The sequence below is a fragment of the Bubalus bubalis genome, chromosome X, assembly GCF_019923935.1.
Source record: "Bubalus bubalis isolate 160015118507 breed Murrah chromosome X, NDDB_SH_1, whole genome shotgun sequence".
Taxonomy (NCBI): Eukaryota; Metazoa; Chordata; class Mammalia; order Artiodactyla; family Bovidae; genus Bubalus; species Bubalus bubalis.
Window position 1 is genome coordinate 122,963,872 of NC_059181.1, and position 8,748 is coordinate 122,972,619.

General features: G+C 54.3%; 1 pseudogene; it reads right to left on the bottom strand.

Moving 5' to 3' along the window:
• Positions 1 to 1,333: 1,333 nt before the first annotated feature.
• LOC102392984 lies at positions 1,334 to 7,198 on the bottom strand (annotated as a pseudogene).
• Between the last annotated feature and the right edge of the window lie 1,550 nt (positions 7,199 to 8,748).

Genomic DNA, 8,748 nt, shown 5'->3' on the forward strand with positions numbered 1-8,748 from the left:
CGAGGGGATCACCCACTGCACAACTGGAGGGACCTTTCAGATTCCAGCCCTCCTACCAGCAGAGAAGGGTCATATCTGTGCCAGTCTATCCCCGAGGTGCCCCCTCCATTTCTGACAGAGGAGCTCCAGGAACCAGGAGGCTAAGGCAGAGGTCTATGGCCTGTGTCCACAGGTCAGAGAACAGAGGAGGTTCAGGCAGTACCAGGAGTCAAGGTGAGGAGGGTGCCCTGAGTGTGCATCAGGGGCTCCCCATTCCAGCACAGAGGGGAATCCACAAGGCCCTAATCCCCCCAGCATATCAGCCTCAGAACCTCACACTGTGCTGACTTCACACTGGGAAGCCACCTAACATCCTCCTTCTGGTTGCCAGGGGCCAAGCCACTGAAGAGGAGCTCCTCTATGAGGCCCAAGAGCACCCCTCAAGAGGACACCTGTAAGTGGCCCAAGTCAGACCACCCAGGGTGGGTTTCTCAGCTGAGGCCACTCACAAACCCCCTCTTCTGCAGGCCCATGGTCCCTATCTGTCCCCCTGCCTCACTTCTCTCTGCAATTTGACCCCAGTCATCATGCCTGGGATGCATGAGCTCAACCAGCCTGAGAGTCTTTCAGGATCCAAGAGAGAACTAGGGTCTGATGGAGGCACAGTTCATTTGGGGTGAGGAGTAGGAGAAGGAGGAGGAGACAGAGGTGGAGGAGGTGGAGCAGGTGAAGGAAGGAGATGCTGCTTCCTCCTCCTCCTCTCTCCAATTCTGGACCACCAGGGAGGAGGTGGCTGCTGCTGCCACAGCCAGTCCCCCCCAGAGGTCTCTGGATGTCTGTCCCACTCCCACTGCCATGGCTGCCACTCTGGGGAGCCAATCTGAAGACCATGGCCTCAGCAGGAAAGATGAAGTGCCAGGCATCTCACATGACCAGGAAGATGCCAGGTCCTCGCTCCCAGATGCACTACAGGTGAAGAAGAATGAGCTGATGGAATTCCTGTTCAGCAGTTATCTCACCAAGGAGCTGATCACAAAAGCAGAAGTGCTGAATAGTGTCCTCAAAGATTACCAAGACCACTTCCTGGTGGTCCTCAGTCAAGCTACAGAGTAAATGCAGCTTGTCTATGGTTTGGAGGTGAAGGAGGTGGACCAGAGTGAGCATACCTATATCCTTGCCCCCCTGGGGCCTCACCCTCAATGAGATGCTGAGGGATTGCGCAGGGGTTGGCCAAGGCCAGCCTCCTGGTGGTGATCCTGTGCCTGATCGCTGTGGAGGACGACTGCACGACTGAGGAAGAGATCTGGGGAGCACTCAGCAGGATGGGGGTGTGTTCCAGGAGGGAGCACTTCATCTATGGGGAGCCCAGGGAGCTGCTGACCCAAGTGTGGGTGCAGAAGGGTACCTGGAGTATCTGCAGGTACCTGACAGCGACCCTGCTTGCTATGAGTTCCTGTGGGGTCCCCGGGCCTATGTGGAGACCAGCAAATTTAAAGTCCTGGAGTATCTGGACAGAGTCAGTTGAAGTGGTCCCATCTCCTTCCACCCCCTATTCAGAGGCTGTGAGGGAGAAGGAAGGGGTCTCTGAGCCAGAGTATCAGCCAGGCTCCTTCCAGGCCCACATCAAACAGCTTGTTGTGGGGGACAGGAAGGGAGGTTGATCCTTCCCTCAATGATTGAAGGGGGAACAGACAGTCTTTTCTCAGCAGTGAGAGCCTGGGCCCGTTGGGGGAACCCAGTGTGTGGCATCTTTGTGTTCCTGTTCTCTACAATGACATGGAGGCTCATCTCTGTTTTCTTTAGGAATTTTTCAAATGTTATTCCTTTTTATAGAAGACAATGCATTCCAGTATCTAACTATGTCAGTGATATTGATCACAGTGTGTTTGTACTTAGCTAGTTCAAGAACAAGACTTTTCCTGTTTTGTAAGAGACTGGGAATGCTTCCATTTTATTTCATGGTCCTGCACAAGATAACATGGATTTAGAATCAGAACATTTTTGGAAACGTGAATTTATTTTGCAGTGATATAGTTGGTGGAAGAATTAAAAAATAAAAAGTGATAGTACTGAATTCTTGCTTCTTATACTTTTTGTGTGCCATTTTGTACAGCTAAGGGATCTCAGTTTATTTGGAATTGCCTGGGTTATCAAAGAAAGTAGCAATTAATCAGAGTCAAGCAGCCTACTCCTCACTGGCTCATTTATTCCAAAGACCTTTATGGAGCCTCTGCTCCGTGAAAGGCCCTGTGTTAACAGTGGGGACACTGGGAGAAGCAGGACACCCCCACACCTAGAGCAATGGTCTGGGAGCCACAGTCACATGAGGTGCATTGTGGGAGTGAGGGGAAATGGCACATTGCTGTAAGGTGTACTTTTGGATCTTGGATAAACCCCACAGAGATTTCTTTCTGGGGCAGGATGGAAGGGGTCCTGGCTCTTATCGCATTGCTGCTTACCACAGGGATGGAGTATGTGTTTTCTACCCCGTATCTGCTAGGAATCCTGCAGAACTCTGGTCCCACTCCCTTGAAGTGATTCCCAGAAATCCATGGACTGACCCTCTCTTTGCTGGTCCTGGGGACCCAGAACTCAAGGTGTTAACTAGCTTTTAATTATCTTGATTGTAATTTGGCATTGTAATCAAAGACTCGACATTTATTGGTGCTGAAATGACAAAAATAAGGGTTGGGATGGAAGACCAGCTGGGACACAGGCAAAGAGTGGTACTTGCTTCTATTTCCTGGAGCAGCTTGGCTCCTGCTGGAATACTCCTCCACACCCAAATTTGACAGGTCCTCTAACTGGAAATGGGGCTTGCTGGGTGGCTCAAACGATGAAGAAACTTCTTGTGTTGTGGGAGAGCTGGGTTCGATCCCTGGGTCGGGAAGATCCCCCTGGAGAAGGGCATAGCAACCCACTCCAGTATTCTTGCCTGGAGAATTCCATTGACAGAGGAGCCTAGTAAGCTACAGTCAATGAAGTTGAAGAATCAGACATGACTGAGTGACAAACACTATGGTCCACTATGGTCTAACTAGAAAAATTTCTTAGTTTTACTTATGAAACATCCTATTTGGTTAATTAGGAATTTCACATCCTATTGAGGTGCATATTCTCTGACATGTCCTGGACCACAAAACAGCCAACCCTGTCCAGTGGAGAGTGGAGGAGTCCCTGGGGGCAACAATGTGAGAAATTCCTGCCCCGCCATCACATGGCCAATGGCCACGAGGCCCTGTGAGGTCTGTGTCATCCCTTAGGTTCATCCTGCTGCCCAACACATGGGGCTCCTCACACCTGCTCACCTCCCAGATGAAGAACTGAAGCCATGGGGCTTGGGTACCTTCCCAGGATCACGTGCTAGTGAGGACCAGGGTGGGCTCAGAAACCTGGTTTCAATTCCTCTGGAGCCCCTGCCCTTCCCGCCCACCCAAGGCTGTGGTCTGACCTTCCAACTTCTCCTGCCTTCCTCTTCTCAGTGATACAGTGTGCCTCTGAGGTGACAAAAAGCAGGCCCATGGAATGAACAGGACGAGGAGAATCAGAAGCACTGTGGGGCTGCTCTGGGGTTTCCTGGGCACTGACTCTGCCGGGGGCCAGCATCTCTGTCCAGTCCCAGTGCCTCCTATGTGAGGGCAGCACCCTGTCCCTGCTGCTGCCATGGGGACTCCTGCCTAACTGAACCTGCCAGGCTGACCAGCTCCTCCCTGAGCAGGAGGGAGGGAGGGCCTGTCTGTATGGCCCCAGTGTCCACTGTGATAAGGCCTCTACAGGATATTCCTCTGATACAATAAAGAAGGTAACATGGGCAGACCCCCAAAGTTCCAGTTCTCCCCAGCCACTGAGGGAGGGGAGCAGCTGGAGGGCCTCTTGGCTGGGGACACCGGGGCGGGGATGTCAAGTGAGGGGCAGGACAGCAAGGCTGAGAAAGGCAGGCCTTGGACATCATGAGGGCTAGTGTGTGCACAATACAAGTGTCCCGAGCCACAGCTGACAAAGACCCCTCAGCTCCCAGCCCCATCCCTGCCCATTCTCTGCAGGTCTCCCATCTTAGCCCAGGGCTGCTGAGGGCAGATCCATGCTAACCTGTCTGGCCTCAGCCCCGGGGCCACCCTGGACCTCAAACGGCCCTGCCAAGTGTCTTCCCCATACCTTTGGGAGCCACCTTCCTCCCAGTCTTTTCTGCACCATGGCCTTCACTGTCAGCAGATGCCTCGGCCCCTATGCAGAGCCTGGAGAAAGAACAAAGGAGAGCAGGAACTACTGGGATGGGCTCATTCCCTGTCCTTGCTGGGACCTGGGACAGCACCACACAGGGATCATAGAATTCAAACCTCAAATAACCCACTAGGTTACTGTCACCTGTTCCATGGCTTAGTAGGTGAAGAGGGATAGAGAGATAGCCCGTGACTGCATGGGACCTGACTACACGCACCTCCATCCTCACTTCTTTCCTTGTACCTAGAGAGGGGTCCCTGTTTACTGGAGTAGGGGAGGAGAGGAGCAGAGGCATGGGCCTGAAACTTGGCAGGGTCTCAGCACCTTGCAGGGAGCCTCTGTTTCCACATGGCTGTGAGGACAGGGACAAGGTCCCAGACAAAACCATCCCAGGGCTTCCCAGGCCTTTCCTTCCCTGAACACAGCAGAGCCACAGTTCTCACAGGCCCACGAGGCCCCAAGTGATCTGGCTCCTGCCCTGACGGCCTGCTCTCCTCAGCCCTGGATTCCCCCCAGTAGCCATGAAGGCTATCCTTCCATCCTTGGAACATTTCAGTGTGTTCCTACCTCAGAACCTTTGTAGGGTGTGAGGAGTCACATCGTGTCCCCTCAGAGTCAGGCACTGGAGTCTCAATCCCAAGTACCTTGGCGTGACCTTACAGACAAAGGAAAGGTTTTCAGAGAGCTGATGGAGATCAAGTGAGTTCATTAGGATGGATCCTCCTCTGACAGGACGGCTGTCCCCATACATAGGACACATTTAGAGACAGACAGACACACAGGAGAACTCAGATGAAGAGGAAGGCGAAGCTGTCCAAGCCAAGACACGCCTACCATGGCCAGAAAAGCCCCAGAAGTGAGGGGTGAGACATGGGACAAAATCTCTCCACAGCTCTCATGAGAGCCAATGTCAGCTGACACCTCGACCTTGGCTGCCACTCAGTAGACAGCCCAGCCAGGCTCCTGACCTTGGGGGTGTCAGCTTCCATGATTCATGCACCCTGAAGCAGAAGGTGCTCCTCAAGGGTTCCCCAATGATGCCACAAATTTCTCGTCAGCAGCTGAGCATCTCCAGCTCCCGATCCAGGGGCCTCCCCAAGAGGCTCACCAGAAAGCAGGGTCACCCCACCTGCGAAGGGTCTTGAAAACACATGACCCCAAACCCAAAGACAATTACAAGGTTTCCACAAGGTGAACACTAGCCCTTGTTGCTCTGACATCACAGCTGTATTTAGGAGCCTGTCTTTGGACATGAAGTGGCCAGGTATTGTGTCCAATCCACATGCTTTGTGAGCCAAGGGACACTTCACAGCAGGGCAAGAGTCACCTGTAAGGACAGACTGCAGCCCGTTTCTGGGCCCGTGGGCCTCTCTGCCTGCCGATGCTCATCCCAGCCTCCAGCCTTCCCCCATCCCTCCCTGGACACTTCCAAAATGGGGAGTTTGGACCAGAACAGAGAGGGAAAAACACTAACCTGTTTCCTAACAACACATTTCTCTCAACCACCCAGACCCAGCAGGGCCAAAATGACTAGTGATGCCATCTTTTCATAAAGATCAAAGTCCCGGAGACTCTCTGAGTCCAGAGCAGCACTGCATGAGGGGAGTCCCAGACCCCAAACCCCCACCAAGTGGGCAGCACACCCCAGGGTGGGGCCGATTCAGGCCGAACCAGACAGGCACATTCAGGGCACAGTAGTGACTGGACAGTGTCACAACGTGCTGGTCTCTTGGTCACATTCCTCTCGAGAGCCCAGTCTGGATAGGCCTCCTGCCCAAAGTCTGGATAGGCCTCCTGCCCAAAGGGGATCAGGTGCTCAGGGATGTACACCTGGAAGATGTCCTTCCCACCCCTCCCACACACACACACATGGGGAGTATCCAGTGGGGGTCGGTGAGCACAGTTGGGTACTTCTGTTGCAGGTCGGGTAGCAGGGCTTGATTCTCCAGCTCCTCTACCTCATTGGGACCTAGGATTTCTGGGCACAGCAAAGTGTCTCCAGTGTCCACAAGACCTGTGTGCAAAGACAGGACACAGAAGGAGAACAAGGTGATTCAAAGTCATACCTGCTAGAGACTAAGACAGCATCACAGAGGGGACCTAAGGTGAACTGGATCCTCTGAGCATTTCAGATAGGCTCACCTCAACAAAGGGAATTTAGGGCAAGGCCAATCAAGGGAGGGAGATAATGAAAGGGAGAGGCCTAGTGCTCCAAGAACCCACCAGGCCATGGGCAGCTCTCAGTCTTCCCCTGCAGTATGCAGGGACAGAGAAGGAGGGCCCCTGCAGGGAGCCTACAGGCATCAGGTCCCCAAGGGATTGACCAGCAGAGGGTTGTTGCTGTGGGGCCTCACCCCTGGGGAGTCAGGGGACTTGCTTAGGCCTGGCTGTAGGCACAGCACCCACCACCCATGGCTGGGTGCTGTGCTACCTCTCATGGTCTCTGCCGGGCACACACACACACGGGGATACACACACACAGACACAAGTGCCATCTGCAGACCTGGACCTGCCTCTGCCTAGAGCATAAACGGGGATTGAGGCCCAGAGTGGTGGTCAGGCACCTTGTGCTGGCATCTCCCAGCCCAGGGACCCTCGCTGCCCCTCTGAAGAAACCCTGGCTCTCCACCCCAACCAGCTGGTTCAACAGAAAACAAATGAGCACAACCCGGCTGAAATCAAGGGCAGTGCCAGGGGCCTTGCAGGCATTGCAGGGCAGGGCACTTGCCTGGCAATCGTCACTTGCCCACAGTCACTTTGCAGCTGAACTGGTCCCCGTCCCTCAGCAAGGCCTGGATCTGGGTGGGGCTCATCCCCAGCCTCTGCTCCAGCAGCACCTGCTAGGCTGCATCCTCCCAGTCCTGGTGCCTGATGTGGATGGCCAGGGTACACTGCTAGGTCCGCAAAGCACATGCCTCCACCGAGTTTGCCGGGTCTTGACACCACTTAAGACGAATCCCATGTAAGGCTGTCGGAAGGACAGACAGCCGAACTTCATCTCTCAGTGCTCCCAGGGCCTCATGTGGCTGCAGAAACACAGAACCACAAAGACCAGGAGCCTGACACTGATGCCTCCAAGCTCACAGCCCTGGGCCGGACCTCAGCCCCACATGCCCAAGCATCCTACAAGTCTGCTGACACAGAGGGGAGGGTCACAGAGGACTGGTTCCTTCCATCTGTCTCCACATGGTCTGCTGACAAGGGATGGTGACCCAGAGGACCTGTCCATCACATGCAGTCTGGGGAGGACAAGAAGAAGGGAAGGACAGTGGGAGAGAGGTACAAGGTGAGTTCCAAGACAGAGGGACTTGAAACCCTGGAAGCACTGAGGAGGGAGAGTGGTCCCCTGGCTACACAGCCCAGTGGCCAGGCTCTGGTCCTCTCCCAGCACAGACAGTCACTGTCCTGGGTTTGGCTTCCCCCACTCCCAGCTCCCACTGCACCCCTCAACTCCCTGGCTCCCATCTCTGCCCATGCTCTGTAGATCCCCCATCTTAGCCCAGGGCTGCTGAGGGTATATCTGTGCTAACAAATCTGGCCTCAACCCTGGGCCCACCCTGGAACTCAGACAGCCCTGCCAGGTGTATTCCCCTCACCTTTGGGAGCCGCCTCCCTCCAAGCCCTTCCCACACTATTGTCTCCACTGTAAGCAGATGCCCTGGCCCCTGCCCAGAGCCTAGAGAAAGAACAGAGAGCAGGAAGTTCTGGGACAGGCATGCTACATGTCCTCTCCAGGGCCTGGGACAGCACCACACAGGAATCACAGAATTCAAACCTCAAATAACCCACTAGGTTACTGTCACCTCATTCCACAACTGAGGAGGTGCTTAGAGATAAAGATATAGCCCATGACTGAAGCAGACCTGACCACACACACCTCCATTCTCACTTCTTTCCTTGTACCTGGATGGGAGGGTCCCTGTTTACTGGAGTGAGGTGGAGACGGAGGAGCAGAGCCGCAGGCTTGAACCTCACCAGGGTTTCGGTACCTCACAGGGAGCCTCCATTTCCATGTGGCTGTGAGGACGGGGACAATGTCCCAGAGGCACGCAGCCCAGAGCCTCCAGGGCCTTTCCTTCCCCAAGCACAGCAGAGCCACAGTTCTCACATGCCCACAAGGCTCTACATGATCCAGCTCCTACCCTGGCAGCCTGCTCTCCTCACCCCTGGATTCACTTCCATAGATATGAAAGCCGTCCTTCCATCCTTGGAACATTCCAGTGTGTTCCTACCTCACAGCCTTTGTAGGGTATGAATCACAACGCATTACCTCAAATCCTGGTGCTGGGGTCTCAATCCTAAGTATCTTGATGTGACCTTACAGACAAAGGAAAGGTCTTCACAGAGCTGATGGAGGTCAAGTGAGCTCATTAGGATGGACCCTCCTCTAACAGGATGGCTGTCCTCATACAAAGGACACATTTAGAGACAGACAAGCACACAGAAGAACTGGGGTGAAGAGGAAGGCAGAGCTCTCCGAGCCCAGACACGCCCACCATGGCCAGCAATGCCCGGGAAGGGAAGCGGGGAGAGATAGGACAGGCTCTC